The sequence below is a fragment of the Heterodontus francisci genome, chromosome 10, assembly GCF_036365525.1.
Source record: "Heterodontus francisci isolate sHetFra1 chromosome 10, sHetFra1.hap1, whole genome shotgun sequence".
Classification (NCBI taxonomy): domain Eukaryota; kingdom Metazoa; phylum Chordata; class Chondrichthyes; order Heterodontiformes; family Heterodontidae; genus Heterodontus; species Heterodontus francisci.
The window spans coordinates 14,516,269-14,536,651 of record NC_090380.1 but is presented as its reverse complement, the minus strand read 5'-3'; the positions used below and the strand labels follow the sequence as shown (position 1 = coordinate 14,536,651).

The window sequence follows — 20,383 nt, the reverse complement described above, 5'->3', positions numbered from 1 at the left end:
GTAGGCAAGTTGATGGAAAAGGTGCTGAGGGATAGGATTTCTGAGCATCTGGAAAGACACTGCTTGATTCGGGACAGTCAGCACGGTTTTGTGAGGGGTAGGTCTTGCCTCACAAGCCTGATTGAATTCTTTGAGCAGGTGACCAAGCAAGTGGATGAGGGTAAACCAGTGGATGTGGTGTACATGGATTTTAGTAAGGCATTTGATAAGGTCCCCCATGGTAGACTTATGGAGAAAGTCAGGAGGCATGGGATAGTGGGGAATGTGGCCAGTTGGATTAAGAATTGGCTAACTGATAGAAGGCAGAGAGTGGTCTTAGATGGTAAATACTCAGCCTGGAGCCCAGTTACCAGTGGCGTGCCACAGGGATCAGTTCTGGGTCCTCTCCTGTTTGTGATTTTTATTAACGACTTGGATGAGGAAGTCGAAGGGTGGGTCAGTAAATTTGCAGATGATACAAAGGTTGGTGGAGTTGTGGATACCGAGGAGGGCTATTGTCGTCTGCAAAGGGACTTGGATAGGTTGCAGTGCTGGGCTGAAAAGTGGCAGATGGAGTTTAACCCTGAAAAGTGTGAGGTCGTCCATTTTGGAAGGACAAACACGAATGCAAAATACTGGGTTAACGGTAGGGTTCTTGGGCATGTGGAGGAGCAGAGAGACCTTGGGGTCTATGTGCATAGATCGTTGAAAGTTGCAACTCAAGTGGATAGGGCTGTGAAGAAGGCATATGGGGTGTTAGCGTTCATTAGCAGAGGGATTGAATTTAAGAGCCGTGAGGTGATGATGCAGCTGTACAGGACCTTGGTAAGGCCTCATTTGGAGTACTGTGTGCAGTTCTGGTCGCCTCATTTTAGGAAGGATGTGGAAGCCTTGGAGAGGGTGCAGAGGAGATTTACCAGGATGTTGCCTGGAATGGAGAATAAGTCTTACGAGGAAAGGCTGAACATTCTAGGCCTCTTCTCATTAGAACGGAGAAGGATGAGGGGTGACATGATAGAGGTTTATAAGATGATCAGGGGAATAGATAGGGTAGACAGTCAGAAACTTTTTCCCCGGGTGGAGCAAAGCGTTACAAGGGGTCATAAATTTAAGGTGAAGGGTGGGAGATATAAGGGGGATGTCAGGGGAAGGTTCTTTACCCAGAGAGTGGTCGGGGCATGGAATGCCTTGCCTGGGGAAGTTGTTGAGTCAGAAACTTTAGGGACTTTCAAACGGCTTTTAGATAGGTATATGGATAAAGGAGAATGATGGGGTATAGATTAAATTGTCCTTGACAGAGGACAAAGGATCGGCACAACATCGTGGGCCGAAGGGCCTGTTCTGTGCTGTATTTTCTATGTTCTATGTTCTATGCCTTCCGAACCACCTTATCTACCTGTGCTGCTGCCTTCAGTGATCTATGGACAAGTACACGAAGGTCCCTCTGACTTTCTGTACTTCCTAGGGTCCTACCATCCATTGTATATTCCCTTGCCTTGTTAGTCCTCCCAAAATGCATTACCTCACACTTTTCAGGATTAAATTCCATTTGCCACTGCTCTGCCCATCTTACCAGCCCATCTATATCTCCCTGTAATCTAAGGATTTCCTCCTCACTGTTTACATCACCACCAATATTCGTGTCATCTGCGAACGTACTGATCATATCTCCTATATTCACGTCCAAATCATTAATGTACACTACAAACAGCAAGGGTCCCAGCACCGATCCCTGTGGTACACCACTGGTCACAGGCTTCCAATTGCAAAAACAGCCCTCGACCATCACCCTCTGCCTCCTGCCACGAATCCAATTTTGGATCCAATTTGCCAAATTGCCCTGGATCCCATGGGTTCTTACCTTCTTAACCAATCTCCCATGCGGGACCTTATCTAAAGCCTTACTGATGTCCATGTATTCTACATCAACTGCTTTACCTTCATCTACACCTTGAAAAATTCAATCAAGTTAACTAGACACGATCTCCCCCTGACAAAGCCATGCTGACTATCCCTGTTTAATCCCTGCCTCACCAAGTGGAGATTAATCCTGTCCCTCAGAATTTTTTCCAATAGTTTCCCAACCACTGATGTTAGACTCACTGGTCTGTAATTACCTGGTTTATCCCTACTAGCCTTCTTGAATAATGGTACCACATTCGCTGTCCTCCAATCCTCTGGTACCTCTCTTATGGCCAGAGAGGATTTGAAAATTTGTGTCAGAGCCCCTGATATTTCCTCCCTTGACTCACATAACAGCCTGGAATACATCTCATCTGGGTCTGGGGATTTATCCACTTTTAAGCCCGCTAAAACAGCTAATACTTCCTCCCTTTCAATGCTAATATGTTCAAGTATATCACAATCCCTCTCCCTGATCTTTTTACCTATATCGTCCTTCTCCACAGTGAACACAGATGAAAAGTAATCATTTAAAACCTCATCTATGTCTTCCGGCTCCACACACAGATTGCCACTTTGGTCCCACATGGGCCCTACACTTTCCCTGGTTATCCTCTTGCCCTTAACATACTTATAAAACACCTTAGGATTTTCCTTTATCTTGCCTGCCAGTGTTTTTTCATGTCCCCTTTCCGCTCTCCTAATTAATTTTTAAAGTACCCCCCTACACTTTCTATACTCCTCTGGGGCTTCCGCTGTTTTCAGCGCTCTGAATCTGCCATAAGCTTCCTTTTTTTTCCTGATCAAATCCTCTATATCCCTTGACATCCAGGGTTCCCTGGACTTGTTGGTCCTACCCTTCACCTTAACACGAACATGTTGGCTCTGAACTTTCAATATTTCCTCTTTGAATGACTCCCACTGGTCTGATGTAGACTTTCCTACAAGTAGCTGCTCCCAGTCCACTTTGGCCAGATCCTGTTTAATCATATTGAAATCGGCTTTCCCCCAATTCAGTACCTTTATTTCTGTCCAGCTTTGTCCTTTTCCATAACTACCTTAAATCTAACAGAGTTATGGTCATGCTCCCCCATTGACACTTTTACCACTTGTCCGGCTTCATTTCCTAGGATTAGGACCAGTACTGCCCCTTCTCTTGTAGGTCTTCCTACGTACTGGCTCAAAAAGCTCTCCTGTATGCATTTTAAGAATTCCGTCCCCTTTAAACCTTTTTCACTCAGACTATCCCAGCTGATATTGGGGATTTTAAAATCCCCTACTATTATTACCCTATTATTTTTACATCTCTCTGAGATTTGCCTACATATCTGCTCCTCTCCCTGACTGTTTGGAGGCCTGTAGTACACTCCCAGCCAAGAGATTGTCCCCCCCTTTTTTTTAAGTTCTACCTATATGGCCTCATTTGAGGAACCTTCTAAGATATCATCCCTCCTTACTGCAGTAATTGACTCCTTGATCACCAGTGCAATGCCACCTCCTCTTTTGCCCTCTCCCCTGTCTCGCCTGAAGATTCTATACCCTGGAATATTTGACTGTGCATCACCCCCTACTGTACCTCCACTCTGTATCCCACCCCAATGCCAAATTATTTTAACCCCCCCCCCCGCTCCCCACCCCCCGCACCACCAACAGCTCTAGCAAACCTCCCAGCAAGGGTGTTGGTCCCGTTTCAGTTCAGGTGTAACTTGTACAGGTCCCACCTTTGCCAGAAACAGACCCAGTGATCCAGGGAACTAAAGCCCTCCCTCCTGTACCATCTACTCAGACATGCATTCATCTGCTCTATCCTCCTATTCCTATACTTACTGGCACGTGGCACCGGGTGTAATCCAGAGATTACAACCTTTGAGGTCCTGCTTTTTAATCTGCTACCTAGATCCCTAAATTCTTGTTGCAGGACCTCATTCCTCTTTCTACCTCTGTTATTGGTACCAATGTCATAGAGTCATAGAGTCGTACAGCATAGAAACAGGCCCTTCGGCCCACCGCGTCCATGCCGACCATGATGCCTATCTATACTAATCCCACCTGCCTGTATTAATTCCATATCCCTCTATGTCTTGCTCATTCAAGTACCTGTCCAGATGCCTCTTAAATGTCGCTGCTGTTCCTGCCTCCACCACCTCATCAGGCAGCTCATTCCAGATACCCACTATTCTTTGTGTGAAAAATTTACCCCTTTTATCTGCTTTAAACCTCCTCCCTCTCACCTTAAATCTATGCCCTCTAGTTTTACTCACCCCTACCATGGGAAACAGACTCTGGCTATCTACCCTGTCTATGCCTCTCATAATTTTAGATACCTCTATCATGTCCCCTCTCAGCCTCCTTTGCTCCAGGGAAAACAGACCCAGCCTATCCAATCTCTCTTTATAACTCAAGCCCTCCAAACCAGGCAACATCCTTGTGAATCTTTTCTGCACCCTCTCTAGCTTAATCACATCTTTCCTGTAGTGCGGTGACCAGAACTGCACACGTGTACCATGGCCTCTGACTGTTTACCCTCACCGTTCAGAATGTCCTGCAGCCGCTCTGTGACATCCTTGACCCTAGCACCAGGAAGGCAACGTACCATCCTGGAGTTACGTTTGCGGCAACAGAAATACCTATCTGTACCCCTTATGATAGCATCCCCTATCACTATAGCTCTCCCACTCCTTTTCCTCCCCTCCTGTGCAGCTGAGCCACAGACTTGGCTCTTGCTGCTTTCCCCTGAGAAGCTATCTCCCCCAACAGTATCCAAAGTGGAAAATCTGTTAGATAGGGAGATGGACCCAGGGGACTCCTGCACTACCTGCAGGAGTCTTCTACTCTGCCTGGCAATCACCCATTTCCTTTCTGTCTGAGCAGTCTTTACCTGCAGTGTGACCACCTCCCTGTACATGCTGTCCATGATGATCTCAGCTTCGTGGATGCTCCACAGTGTCTTCAGCTGCCGCTCCAGATCTGAAACGTGGATTTCAAGTAGCTGCAGCTGGAGACACTTCCTGCACACGTGTTCACCTTGGACACTGGAAGTGTCCCTGACTTCCCACATTGCACAGGAAGAGCACTCCACATTGCGGAGCTGCCCTGCCATGACTTACCCTTAACTTATACACTTAAACTACCCCAAAATTAGATTATTTACACCAGGGACCTTGATTCCCTAAAAAAGAATCAAATACTAACCACTATATTAAAAAAAACTGTTAAACTTTCCCTTTACCTTTGGATACTTACCCAGCTATTTAGAGTTATTCCCTAACAGCAGTTACTCACCAAACAATCACCTTGCAACTTTCTTGTGAAGTCAATGCTCACTTTGTTTTCAAACTCCGGTGCACCTGGACTCCTCTCCACTCCACTCCCGGAAGGTAAGCGACTGGGCCACGATCCTTGGGCTCAATTTATCGGCTCTGCTCTCGGTGTTCTCCCCTTGGGTCCACTCCGCTCCTAGAAGACAAGTTCTGCAATCTCTCTTCATTTAAATAATAGGTTGCTTTTCTATTCTTCTGGCCAAAGTGGACAAGTTCATACTTTCCCACATTATACTCCATCTGCCAAGTCTTTGCACTTGACCTATCTATATGACTTTGCAGACACCTTATGTCCTCTTCACACTTACTCTTTACCTATCTTTGAGTCACCAGCAAAATTCACAACCATAAATTCTGCTCCTTCATACAAGTCATTGATATAGATTGTCAATAGTTCAGGCCCCAGCACTGATCCCAGTGACACTCCACTAATTACAGCTTGCCAACCTGAAAATGACCCATTTATGCTTTCACTCTGTTTCCTCTTAGCTAACCAGTCCTTTATCAATGCTAATATGTTACCACCTACACCATGTGCTCTTGTGCAGTAACCTTTGATGTGACACCTTATCAAATGCCTTTTGGAAATCAATTACACCACATCCACGGGTTCTCCTTTATCCATCTTGCTTGTTACTTCCTCGAAGAACTCTAATAAATTAGTTAAACATGATTTCCCTTTCACAAAACCATGTTGACTCTGTCTGATCCCATTATGATTTTCTCAGTATAATGCTCTAACCTTCTCAATAATGGATTCTAGTAATTTCCCTAAGACAGATGTCAAGCTAACTGGCCTATAGTTTCCTGTTTTCTGTCTCCCTCCTTTCTTGAATACAGGAGTTACATTTGCTATTTTCCAATCCACTGGGACACTTACAGAATTTAAGGAATTTCACCTCTTGATTTTTCAAGTATCTTCGGCAGGTTTTTGAGGTCTTCAACAATGAAAACAGACACAAATTAACTGTTCAATGCCTCCACCATTTGTTTTTAATTCATTCAAGAGATGTGGGTGTCGTTGGCTAGGCCAGCATTTATTGCCCATCCTTAATTGCCCTTGAGAAGGTGCTGGCGAGCTGCTTCTTGAACCGCTGCAGTCCATGTGGGGTAGGTACACTCACAGTGCTGTTAGGAAGGGAGTTCCAGGATTTTGACCCAGAGACAGTGAAGGAATGGTGATATAATTCCAAGTCAGGATGGTGCGTGGCTTGGAGGGGAACTTGCAGGTGGTGGTGTTCCCATGCATCTGCTACACTTGTCCTTCTAGGTGGTAGAGGGCGCGGGTTTGGAAGCTGTTGTCGATGGAACTTGGTGCGTTGCTGCAGTGCAGCTTATAGATGGTACACACTGCTGCCACTGTGCATTGGTGGTGGAGGGAGTGAATGTTTGTGGATGCGGTGACAATCAAGTGGGTTGCTTTGTCCTGAACGGTGTTGCACTTCTTGAGTGTTCTGGGAGCTGCATCCATGTAAACAAGTGGAGAATATTTCATCACAATCCTGACTTGTGTCTTGTCAATGGTGGACAGGCTTAGGGGAGTCAGGAGGTGAGTTACTCACCACAGGATTCCTAGCCTCTGGCCTGCTTTTGTCGCCATGCTATTTATATGGCTACTCCAGTTACATTTCTGGTAAACACCCCCAGGATGTTGATAGTGGGGGATTCAGTGATCGTAATGCCATTGAATTTCAAGCAGAGATGGTTAAATTCTCTCTTGTTGGAGATGGTCACAGCCTAGCAATTGTGTGGTGCGAATGTTACTTGCCACTTATCAGCCCAAGCCTGGACATGGTACAGGTCTTGCTGCATTTCTACATGGACTGCTTCAGTATCTGAGGAGTTGTGAATGGTGCTGAACATTGTGCAATCATCAGCAAACATCCCCACTTCTAACCCGATGATGGAGGGATGGTCATTGATGATGCAGCTGAAGATGGTAGGGCCAAGGACACTACCCTGAGGAACTCCTTCAATGAAGTCCTGATTGACCTGAAACAGCTACAACCCTCATCCTTTGCGCTAGGTATGACTCCAACCAGCGGAGAGCTTCCCCCCGCCGATTCCCATTGACTCCAAATTTGCTGGGGTTCCTTGATGCCATACTCCGTCAAATGCTGCCTTGATGTCAAGGGCAGTCACACTCACATCACCTCTTGAGTTCAGCTCTTTTGTCCATGATTGGACCAAGGCTGTAATGAGGTCAGGAGCTGAGTGGCCTTGGCGGAACCCAAACTGAGCAGGTTATTGCTAAGCAAGAGCCGCTTGATAGCACTGTCGATGACACCTTTCTTCACTTTACTGATGATCCAGATTAGACTGATGGGGTAGTAATTGGTTGGGTTGGATTTGTTCTGCTTTTTGTGTTCAGGACATACCTGGGCAATTTTCCACATTGCCGGGTAGATGCCAGTGCTGTAGGTGTACTGGAACAGATTGGCCAGTGGCACAGCATGTTCTGGAGGACAGGTCTTCAGTACTATTGCCAGAATGTTGTCCGGGCCCATAGCCTTCACAGTATCCAGTGCCTTCAGTCGTTGCTTGATATCATGCGGAATGAATCGAATTGGCAGAAGATTGGCATCTGTGATGCTGGGGACTTCAGGAGGAGGCCGAGATGGATCATCCACTCAACACTTCTGGCTGAAGATTGTTGGAAATGCTTCAACCTTATCATCAACCTGCAAGTCTTTGGCTGTGGGAGGAAACCGGAGCACTCGGCGAAAACCCACGCAGTCACAGGGAGAACTTCAAAATCTGCACAGGCAGTACCCAGAACAAGGGTTGATCCTCTGGCTTGATGGTAATGGTAGAATGGGGTATATTCTGGGCTATGAGGTTATAGATTGTGGTTGAGTACAATTCTGCTGCTGCTGATGGTGCACAGTACCTCATGGATGCCCAGTTTTGAGTTTCTAGATCTGCTCAAAATCTATCCCATTTAGCATGGCAGTAGTGCCACACAATACGATGGAGGGTATCCACACATTGGTCACTCCTACCAATACTGTCATGGACAAATGCATCTGCAGCAGGAAGATTGGTGAGGATGAGGTCAAATAGGTTTTTCCCTCTTGGTTGCCTCATCACCTGTCGCAGACCCAATCTAGCAGCTATGTCCTTTCAGACATGGCCAGCAGAGGTGTGATTGAGCCACTATGCACCTTTGCCCCCTGCAAGTGGTGTTCGATATGGAGAAACACTGATTCATCAGCTGAGGGGAAGGCAGTAGCTGGTAATTAGCAGGAGGCTTCCTTGCCCATATTTGACCTGATGCCATGAGACTTCATGGGGTCGAGAGTCGATGTTGAGAACTCCCAGAGCAACTCACTCCCGACTGTACATCACCAGTGTGCTGCCACCTCTGCCTGCCAGTGGGACAGGACATACATTGGGATGGTGATGGTGGTGTCTGGGACATTGTCTGTCAGGGATGATTCCATGAGTATGACTCTGTTAGGCTGTTGCTTAATTCGTCTTTGGGACAGCTCTCCCAAATTTGGTACAAACCCCAGATAATTAGTAAGGAGGACTTTGCAGGGTCAGGTTTTCATTGTCAATGCTGAGGTCGATGCCAGGTGATCACTCTGGTTTCATTTTTTTTATTTCCAAAATATACTTTATTCATAAAAATCTGTAAAAATTACATTGCCAAACAGTTCAAAACAGAATCAAGTCAAAAAATACAAACAGTGCAAAGGTGATCAGTTTCCTTCTATACAATTATGAGTTGCCTCACAACCCTTCCATTTCATTGTCATGCCAGATACATTTTTACATTTACAGCACACAAAATTTTCCCGATAGAGTTCGAGGGGTTTCCCATGAATCCAGCCCCTCAGTTCAGCTTGGTGGGGGGGACCTTACACTGTGGTCTTTCCCCATTGAGCCTTTGCTGCGGCTGCCCCAAGCTTTAGTGCGTCCCTCAGCACGTAGTCCTGGACCTTGGAATGTGCCAGTCTGCAACATTCGGTGGTGGACAACTCTTTGCGCTGGAAGACCAGCACGTTTCGGGCAGACCAAAGGGCGTCTTTCACCGAATTGATAGTCCTCCAGCAGCAGTTGATGTTTGTCTCGGTGTGCGTCCCTGGGAACAGCCCGTAGAGCACAGACTCCTGTGTTACAGAGCTGCTTGGGATGAACCTTGACAAAAACCACTGCATCTCTTTCCACACCTGCTTTGCAAAGGCACATTCCAGGAGGAGGTGGGCGTCCGTCTCTTCCCCACCACAGCCACCGCGGGGGCATTGTTCGGAGGGGGCGAGACTTCGGGCGTGCATGAAGGATTTGACGGGGAAGGCCCTTCTCACCACCAGCCAAGCTACATCTTGGTGCTTGTTTGAAAGTTATGGTGATGAGGCATTCCGCCAAATGACTTTGGCGGTCTGCTCGGGGAACCATCCGACAGGATCCCCCGTCTCCTTTTCCCGTAGGGCCATGAGGACATTCCGTGCAGACCACTGCCTGATGGACCGGTGGTCAAAGGCGTTTTCCCCCAGAAACTGCTCCACGAAGGATAGGTGGTACGGCACGGCCCAACTGCATGGAGCGTTCCGTGGCAATGTGACCAGGCTTATCCTTCGCAACACCGGGGACAGATAGAACCTCAGCACGTAGTGACACTTGGAGTTTGCGTACTGGAGATCTACACACAGCTTGATGCAGCCGCACACGAAGGTGGTCATCAGGATGAGGGCCACGTTGGGTACATTTTCCCGCCCTTGTCCAGAGATTTGAACATCGTGTCCCTCCGGACCCGGTCCATTTTTGATCCCCAGATGAAGCGGAAAATGGCTCGGGTGACTGCCACAGCACAGGAGTGGGGTATGGGCCAGACCTGCGCCACGTAGAGCAACAACGTGAGCGCCTCGCACCTGATGACCAGGTTCTTACCCACAATGGAGAGAGATCGCTGCCCCCACATTAGCGTAGGCGGTGGCGTAGTGGTATTATCACTGGATTAATAACCCAGAGACCCAGGGTATTCTTCTGGGGACATGGGTTCGAATCCCACCACAGCAGAAGGTGGAATTTGAACTTAATAAAAATCTGGAATTAAATACTAGTCTAATGATGGCCATGAAACCATTGTCGATTGTTGTAAAACCCTGTCTGGTTCACTCATGTCCTTTTGGGAAGGAAATCTGCTGTCCTTACCTGGCCTGGCCTACATGTGACTCCAGACCCACAGCAATGTGGTTAACTCTTACATGCCCTCTGAAATGGCCCAGCAAGCCACTCAGTTGTATCTAACTGCTACGAAGTCTATAAAAAGGAATGAAACCGGACGGACCACCCGGCATCGACCTAGGCACCGGAAACGACAACGGGAAATCCAGCCCTGTCGACCCTGCAAAGTCCTCCTTACTAACATCTGGGGGCTTGTGCCAAAGTTGGGAGAGCTGTCCCACAGACTAATCAAACAACAGCATGACATAGTCAGACTCACGGAATCATACCTAACAGACAATGTCCCAGACACTGCCATCACCATCCCCGGGTATGTCCTGTCCCATTGGCAAGACAGACCCAGCAGAGGTGGTGGCACAGTGGCGTACAGTAGGGAGGGAGTTGCCCTGGGAGTCCTCAACATCGACTCCGGACCTCATGAAGTCTCATGGCATCAGGTTAAATATGGGCAAGGTAACCTCCTACTGATTATCACCTACCGCCCTCCCTCAGCTGATGACTCAGTACTCCTCCATGTTGAACACCACTTGGAGGAAGCACTGAGGGTGGCAAGGGCACAAAAGGGCACTCTGGGTGGGGGACTTCAATGTCCATCACCATGAGTGGCTCGGTAGCACCACTACTGACCGAGCTGGCCGAGTCCTAAATGACATGGGTGCTAGACTGGGTCTGCGGCAGGTGGTGGGGGAACCAACACGAGGGAAGAACATACTCGACCTCGTCCTCACCAATCTGCCTGCCGCGGATGCATCTGTCCATGACAGTATTGGTAGGAGTGACCACTGCACTGTCCTTGTGGAGACGAAATCCCGCCTTCACATTGAGGATACTGTCCATCGTGTTGTGTGGCACTACCACCGTGCTAAATGGGATAGATTTCGAACAGATCTAGCAATGCAAAACTGGGCATCCATGAGGCGCTGTGGGCCATCAGCAGCAGCAGAATTGTACTCAACCACAATCTGTAACCTCATGGCCCGGCATATCCCCCACTCTACCATTACCATCAAGCCAGGAGACCAACCCTGGTTCAATGAAGAGTGCAGGAGGGCGTGCCAGGAGCAGCACCAGGCATACCTCAAAATGAGGTGTCAACTCCAACAACACTCAAGAAGCTCGACACCATCCAGGACAAAGTGGCCCGCTTGATTGGCACCCCATCTACAAACATTCACTCCCTCCACCACTGACGCACAGTGGCAGCAGTGTGTACCATCTACAAGATGCACTGCAGCAATGCACCAAGGCTCCTTCGACAGCACCTTCCAAACCCGCGACCTCTACCAACTAGAAGGACAAGAGCAGCAAATACATGGGAACACTACCACCTGCAAGTTCCCCTCCAAGTCACACACCACCCTGACTTGGAACTATATCGCCGTTCCTTCACTGTCGCTGGGTCAAAATCCTGGAACTCCCTTCCTAACAGCACTGTGGGTGTACCTACCCCACATGGACTGCAGCGGTTCAAGAAGGCAGCTCACCACCACCTACTCAAGGGCAATTAGGGATGGGCAATAAATGCTGGCCTGGCCAGCGACGCCCACATCCCTGTCGTACCTTGGCTACTCGCTCCTCCCAGGTTTTGGTGCACGCCCCGGCCCTTCCGAACCATATCCCCAGCACCTTCAGGTAATCTGACCTGACGGTGAAGGGGACAAAGGATCGGTCAGCCCAGTTCCCAAAGAACATGGCCTCGCTCTTGCTGTGGTTAACTTTGTCTCCCGATGCCAGTTCGAACTGGTCGCAGATGCTGATCAGGCTGCGCACGGACAGCGGATCCGAGCAGAAGACGGCGACGTAGTCCATGTACAGGGAGGTTTTAACCTGAGTGCCTCCGCTGCCTGGGATTGTCATCCCTCTTATGCTCGCATCCTTCCTAATAGACTCAGCAAAGGGTTCAATACAGCAAACAAACAAGACCGGGGAGAGAGGACAGCCCTGTCTGACTCCAGATTTCATTGAGAAACCTTCCGATTCCCACCCATTGATTGAGACTGCGCTATTGATGTTTGTATAGAGCAGTTGGATCCAATTTCAGATTCCCTCCCCAAACCCCATTTTGGAAAGCACGTCCATCATGTAGGTGTGCGATATCCTGTCAAAAGCCTTCTCCTGGGTCAGGCTGATGAGGCAGGTGTCCACCCTCCTGTCCCGTACGTAGGCGATCATATCCCTGAGTAGCGCGAGACTATCAGAGATCTTCCTGCCGGGTACAGTACTGGTCTGATCGGGGTGAATCACCAACTCCAGAGCAGATTTGACTCGACTGGCTATGACTTTGGACAGAATCTTGTTGTCAACATTAAACAGTGAGATGGGCCGCCAATTTCTGATTTCTGCCCTCTCCCCCTTCTGCTTGTAAATGAGGGTGATGATGCCTTTCCTCATGGATTCTGACATGCTGCCGGCCAGGAGCATACTCTCGTATACTTCCAGCAGGTCCGGGCCGACCCAGTCCCACAGGGCCGAGTACAACTCGACCGGTAAGCCGTCGCTTCCGGGAGTTTTACTCGTCTCAAAGGACTCGACGGCCTTTGTCAGCTCGTCCAGAGTTAGCGGCTTGTCCAGTCTCTCACTCCTGCTGTCATCTAAGACCTCTGTGATAGATGACAGGAAGGACTGGGAGGCTCTGCTGTCTGTGGGCTTCGCGTCATACAACCCAGCATAAAAGAATTTGCTGATCCTAAGTGTGTCGGACTGCGAAGACGTTACCGAGCCATCCTCTTCCTTCAGGCTGCTGATAACAGAGCTCTCTCTGTGTACCTTTTGGAAGAAGTAACGCGAGCACGTCTCATCCTGCTCGATGGAGCGGACTCTGGACCGTAAGATGATCTTGGAGGCCTCCTTGGCAAAGAGCAAGGTCTGCTGGCTCTTCACCTCTTGGAGGTCCTCCTTGACCTCGACCCCCATTGACTGCAACCGGAGCAGATTTTGCATACTTTTCTGGAGTCGGGACATTTCCCTCTATCTCTCTCTCGCCCTCTGAACACCTTTGTGGATGAAGAACCTCTTGATGTTCTCCTTAATCGCTTCCCACCAGTGAACTGGAGACTCAAAGAGGGGTTTCACGGTCCTCCAACCTTTGTAATCCCTTTTGAGTTCCTCAACGTTCTCTGGGGTCAGCAGTGTAGCATTGAGCTTCCACGTCCCTCTGCCAACCCGCTGGTCGTCCTGTAAGTGACAGTCGGCCAGTAAGAGGCAGTGGTCGGAGAAGAACACCAGCTTGACATTGGTGGATCTGACCGTGACAGCACAGGACACAAACAGGAAGTCAATCCTGGAACGGGCAGACCCGTCCGATCTTGACCATTTGTATCTGTGCTGCGCTCCGTCTGCAGGTTTGCTGAAGACGTCGTGCAGTTTGGCATCTTTAACTGTTTCTATTAGGAATCTGGATGTAGCGTCCAGTTTGCTGTCGTCACTGCCGGATCGTCCAGCCGCATCGATGATGCAGTTGAAGTCACCGCCTAGGATGACCGGCCTGGACGTCGCCAGCAGCAGTGGGAGCTGCTGGAAGACGGTCAGCCGCTCGCTGCGTTGTACCGGGGCGTACACGTTGATCAACCGGAGCGGAGCGTTGTTGTACATTACGTCTGCTACGAGGAGGCGACCGCCCACCACCTCCTTAACTTCGGAGATGGTGAAGTTACCTCCCCGCAGCAGAATACCCAGGCCGGAGGAACGGCAATCATTACCCCCCGACCAGACCGATGGCCCGTGGGACCACCATCGCGACCACTGCCTGTAGGTGCTGAGGTGTGGTATTCCACACTCCTGCAGAAACAGTAGGTCGGCTTTGACCTTGGCGAGGTAATCCAAGGTTGAAACACATCGCGTAGTAGATTTAATGCTACGCACATTAATGGAAGCAATCTTTACACCCATTTTTAAAAAGTTATTTGTTGCTTCCCATACCATTTGTCCTTGCTAGTCCCAGTCCTTCGGGATGTTCCTGCATACCCATCGTGTGAGCAAGCTGTTTCACAATAGTTGGGCTCAGAAACCCCTCCTGGTTTTTCATGCAGGGGTTCTTCTGCTGGGGTGACATCGGGGGGGTCTTGTAGGCAGCAAAGATTGGGGTATCCTCTGCTGCTTCCATCTGTTCCTCCTCGAAAACATCACTGTTCCCGGCTTCCCGGAGCTGAGGTGCGCCAGATGTGTCTTTGCTCTCGGTGTCCCGGAGCTGAGATGCGTTGGCCACGTCGTTACGTGTGGCACTTTGGGGTTGGGGCACGCCGGGCCCATCACAGCTTCCAGTGCCCGGGGGCTGGGATGCTTTATCTTCCATCTCCTTGGAGTTCTGCCGCCTCTTTTGAAGGGGCTGTCGTTCCAGCATTTCCCCGTCCAGTGAAGAGGAGTTGTTGCAGTCTGATTCAGAAGATAGCCTCCTCTTGCCACTTGTTTGGGTGGTGGCCTGTTCCGCTTTGGGATGTTTTTTCTTTGTGGTTTTCCTCTGGACCACTTGCCACTGACCTGTTTGTCCATCTGCTGCCTCCTCCTCCATTGATTCTGTCTGTGGAGGAGGAGTTTCCGGGCGCAGGGTAGGTGCTGGGTCGCTGGTTTCAGCTGCCTCCCCTTCCTTCTCCTTCTCAGGTTGAAGTTCCTCACTGCGGAGAAGGTTGCTGGTCTCCTTTCGAACACCGGACGCCTTCGTCGAACCTTCTCCCGGTCTTTCCTTGGACCTTGCCGCCTGAGCGTAACTGAGGCAGCGTTTGGGGCAGGTTTTGTAGAGATGGCCTGCCGCACCGCCCAAGTTGCAACACTTAGTCTGCTTACAGTCCTTGGTCTGATGGTCTTCCTCCTTGCAGTTCTTGCAAACAACCGTGCTGCAGTTGGCTGCCATGTGACCAGATTTGCCACAGGTGCGGCAAACTCTGGGCTGCCCAGCGTAGACCAAGAAGCCTCGACTTCCCCCGATAGCGAAGCTGGAGGGAGGGTGGATGATGGCTCCACTGGGATTGACCTTCAAGGTCACCTTGACCTGCCGTTTGCTGGTCCAAATCCCAAAGGGGTCCTTGACATTAGTGCTGCTGCTGGCCACCTCGACGTACTTGGTGGGGAAGGTGAGTACATCCACCACCGGAACATAGGGGTTGTAGAGGTGAATCGTCACCACCCGGTCCCGTTGTGACGGAAGCGTGAAGAGCGGTTCCGCTGTGAGGATCGATAGTGGCGCCCGGTCCCCTTTCTCCTTGAACACCTTCAGGAACTTGATGCATCCCGCCACGTTCCGGAACGTCACGTCGAAGTATCCACTGCTGGGGAAATCCTGCAGGCAGAAGAGGTCCGTTGCTTGAAATCTGCAGCAATCGAAGAGAATTTTCTTGATGAAGAAGGTGCGATCGACCGGTGCATCTCCTTCCTTGTCCTTCACGACCACCCGAACGGTGTTGCGCACTCCCTGGCCCGAAGCTCGAAAATTGGTGGTAGCCATTTTACTCAAAGCTTCCCCAGAATCAAAAGGCAATGATCATGGTCTCTTCTCAATCAAGTAAGCACTGATAAGAACAGATACCACACTTGATCTTAGCGAAAAGGCCGAGAAGCAAAATTTCATTCTTACTGATTTCATGGCAGTTAGATACTACTGTGTGGCTTGCTGGGCCATTTCAGACAGCAGTTAAGAGTCAACCACATTATGGTGCATCTGGAGTCACACATAGGCCAAACCAGGTAATGACAGCAGATTCCCTTCTCTAAAGAAGATCATTGAACCAGATTCATTTTCACAACAATTGACTATGGCTTCATGGCCATCATTTAAATTCCAGATGTATTAATTACATTCAAATTCTACTTTCTGCCATGGTAAGATTCAAACCAATGACCCCAGAAGAATACCCGAGGATCTCAAAGTTACTGATCCAGTGACAAGACCACTCCACTACCACCTCCCCATTGTTTTCCTTTATCAAGTCCCCAGACTCACTCTCCAGAGGACCAATATTAGCTTTAGTTACTCTTTTCCTATTTCAATACTTGTAGACACTCTTACTATCTGTTTTTATATTACTAGCTAGTTTTCTCTCATGCTCTACTTTCCACCTCTTAATTAATTTTTTCATCATTCTTTACTGGTTCTTAAAATCTGTCCAATCTTCTGACATATGACTAATCTTTGCAGATTTGTACAGTGTTTCTTTTAATTTGATACCACCTTAAACTTCCTTATTTAGCCACGGATGATGCATCCTTCTCAAAGGATCTTTCTTTCTCACTGGGATCAATCTTTGCTGACAGTTATTAAACATCCCCTTAAAGGTCTACTGCTGCATGTCGCCTCCTTTACCATGAATTTATTGATTAATCCTGTCTCATTATACATTACCAGGTCTAGAATAGCCTGCTCCTTAGTTGGCTCTAGAACATACTGCTCTAAGAAATTGTCCCGAATACACTCGATGAACTCATTTTTCAGGTTACCTTTGCCAATCTGACTCCTCCAATCTATATGTAGATTAACGTCACCCATGTGGGGATTACAGATCTGTTAGCCTTACATCAGTAGTAGGGAAAATGCTAGAATCTACTCTAAAGTTGTGATAAATGTACACTTGGATAATAATGACCTGATTGGGCATAGTCAACATGGATTTATAAATGGGAAATCAGGTTTACCAAACCAGTTGCGGTTTTTTTGAGGATGTTACTAACAGAATTGATAAAGGGGAGTCGGTAGACGTAGTATACTTGGATTTTCAGAAGGCTTTTGATAAAGTCCCCCACGGGAGATTGCTTAGCAAAATTAAAGCACATGGGATAGGAGGTAACATACTGGCATGGATTAAGGATTGGTCAACAGGCATAAACCAGAGAGTAGGAATCAAGGGATCATTCTTGCATTGGCAGGCTGTGACTAGTGGGGCCACAGCTGGTCACAATGTATATCAATGGTTTGGGGACCAAATGCAAGTTCATGGATGGCACAAAACTAGGTGGGAATGTGTTTTGTGAGGAAGATGTAAATCTCTCAAGGAGATTTTGGACAGACTTAGTGAGTGGGCAAGAACATGGCAGATGGAATATAATGTGGAAAAATGTGAGGTTAGCCACTTTGGTAGGAGGAAGAGATGTGCAGAGTATTTCTTAAATGGTAAGAGATTAGAAAGTGTAGATGCACAAAGTGACATGGGCGTCCTTGTCAATAACTCACGGAAAGTTAACATGAAGGAGCAGGAAGAAATTAAGAAGGCTGATGGTATGTTAGTCCTTATTGCAAGAGGATTTGACTACAGGAGTTGCAAGGTCTTGCTTCAATTGAATAGAACCTTGGTTAGACCGCACCGGAAATAATGTGTGCACTTTTGGTCCCCTTATCTCAGGAAGGATATTATTGCCATAGAGGGAGTGCAACGAAGGTTCACCAGACTTGTTCCCGGGATGGTGGGTCTGTCCTTTGAAGAGAGATTGGGGAAACCTAGAAAAAAACTTAAAGGGATGGACAGGGTAGATGCAGCTCAGATGTTTCCCCTGGTTGGGGAGTCTAGAACCAGAGCACACAATTTCAGAATACGGGACTGAGATGAGGAGAAATTTCTTTACTCAGAAGGTTGTGAACCTTTGGAATTCTCTACCCCAGAGGGCTGTGGAAGCTCAGTCATTGAGTATGATTAAAGCAGAGATTGACAGATTTCTAAATACCAATGACATAATGGGATGTGTGGAGAGTGTGGGAAAAAGGCATTGAAGTGAATGTTCAGCCATGATCGTATTGAATGGCAGAGCAGGCTCGATGGGCTGAATGGCATGTTCCTATGTTCCTTGTAGTACATTCTTACATGCCTCATTTATATCTTCCTGTATATTCTGTCCTACAGTGTAGTAACTGTTAGGGGGCCTAGAAACTACTCCCACAAGTGCCCTCTTACATTTCCTATTTCTTACCTTTACCCAAACTGATTCTATATCTTGCTCTTCCGAACTAAGGTCATCTCTCACTACTGCACTAAAGACATCCTTAAGTAACAGAGCGACCCCACCAACTTTTCCAAGCTTCCTGTCATTTCAAAATGTTGAATACCCTTCAATATTCAGGTCACAGCCTTGTCTCTGTAATGGCTGTCAGGTCTTACATATTTATTTCTATCTGTGCTAACAATCCATCCATTTCCTTACAAATGCTGCACACATTCAGATACAGAGCCTTTAACTCTGTCTTTTAACCATTTCTGCAATCTTTGGCCTTGTCTACTGGTGCTGTCTTGTGTTTGCATGTTCTGACCCGTCCCATCATACTGTGGTTATCATTACCCAAATCACTGTCCTGCTCGATTACCTTGTTGTTTACCTTTGATTTACTACATCTCCTCTCACATGATCCCTTCCCCCCCCCTATTTAGTTTAAATCCCTCTCTACCACCCTAGTTATATGACTTGTCAGAACAGTTGTTCCAACACGGTTCAGGTGAAGACCATCCCAGCGGGACAGCTCCCACTTTCCCCAGTACTGGTGCCAGTGCTCCATGAATTGAAATTCATTTCTCCCACACCAGTCTGAGTCACACATTCACCTCTTTAATCTTATTTACCATACGCCAATTTGCTCGTGGCTCAGGTAATAATCCAGAGATTATGACTTTTGAGATTCTGATATTAAATTTCGCATCCAGCTACTCATAGTCCCTACAGAGAAATTCTATCCTAGTCCAACTTATGATATTTTTGTTACCCACATGGACCACAGCAACTGCATCCTCCCCACTCCCACTGCATGTTCCACTCCAGCACTGAGCAGATGACCCAAACCCTGGCACAGGGCAGGCAAAACAGCTTTCTAGAATCTTGCTCTTGGCTGCAGAGAACTGTGTCTGTCCCCCTAACGATATTATCTCCTACTAACACCACATTGCTTTTTACTCCTCCTGCTTGAATGGCTTCCTGTACCATGGTGCCATGGTCAGTTGGCTCATCCTCCCTGCAGTCTTCATTCTCATCCATACAAACTGAAAGAACCTGAAACCTGTTGGACATTTGCAAGGGCTGAGGCTTCTCCATATCTGCTTTCTCGATCCCCTTACCTGCCTCACTCGCAGTCACGCCCTCCTATACCTGACCAAATCAGAAAATGCTATCCTAAAGGATGAGACTGCCTTCTGGAACAGTGTGTCCAGGTAACCTTCCCCCACCCTGGTGCATCACAGTGTCTGTAGCTCAGCCTCCAGTTCATCTAGACTGAGCCGAAGCTCCTCGAGCCAAAGACACTTACTGCAGACATGGGTGTCGTGGATCACATTGGTGTCCACGAGCTCCAGCATACTGCAGCTACAACGCATCTCCTGCCCTGCCATCCTGATTGTGTTTTAAGTAACTAATTAATTATTTACTTATTTAATTTTTAAATTCATGCCTCTCCTCACCAGCATTTACTGTACTTATTTAAACCTTGGTAATGCAATACTTAAATACTTACAATGCCTAAAAATGAAACAAGAGCAAGTGCATCTTCTTCCTTCCCTTCTGCTTCCATGTCTTAATTAATTAGAAGGTAGCTACTTATTTTAATCGTTATTTAACGCTTTTCCAATTTCCAGCTATTAACACACACCCCCTCACAGCAGTGTACTAATCTAGCTATTTACAGATACTCCCTAATAGCAGTTACTCACCAGCCAATCACCTTACAGCTTCCCTGTGATGTCACTGTCTCAAGGTTACCCTCTATTTCTGGGAAGTAACTTGCATCTTCTACAGCGACTGGAGGCTGGAAAAGGGACACCTCTTTCACTCTCTGCACCAAACTTTCCAATGAACCAAATTGTTATCTTCACACTCTGACTGTGTCTCACTCAGGCAAAGTCTCCTCTCTGTTTGCCCCTTATTCCATGCTTTTTGAAAATAAATAAATTATTTGAAACGACATGGGACAATTGAGCATTACAGTATGTACTGTAGGAGGGCTAATTTCAATGAGTTAAAAGGGATCTGACCTCCGTGGGTTGGAATTAAGAATTGGTAGGAAAGATAGTTTTTTGAAAAAGGAGTGCTCCAAA

The 20,383-nt window shown here is 47.8% G+C and overlaps 1 pseudogene; it reads right to left on the bottom strand.

Moving 5' to 3' along the window:
- Positions 1-15,835: 15,835 nt before the first annotated feature.
- LOC137374762 (U2 spliceosomal RNA) lies at positions 15,836-15,944 on the bottom strand (annotated as a pseudogene).
- Between the last annotated feature and the right edge of the window lie 4,439 nt (positions 15,945-20,383).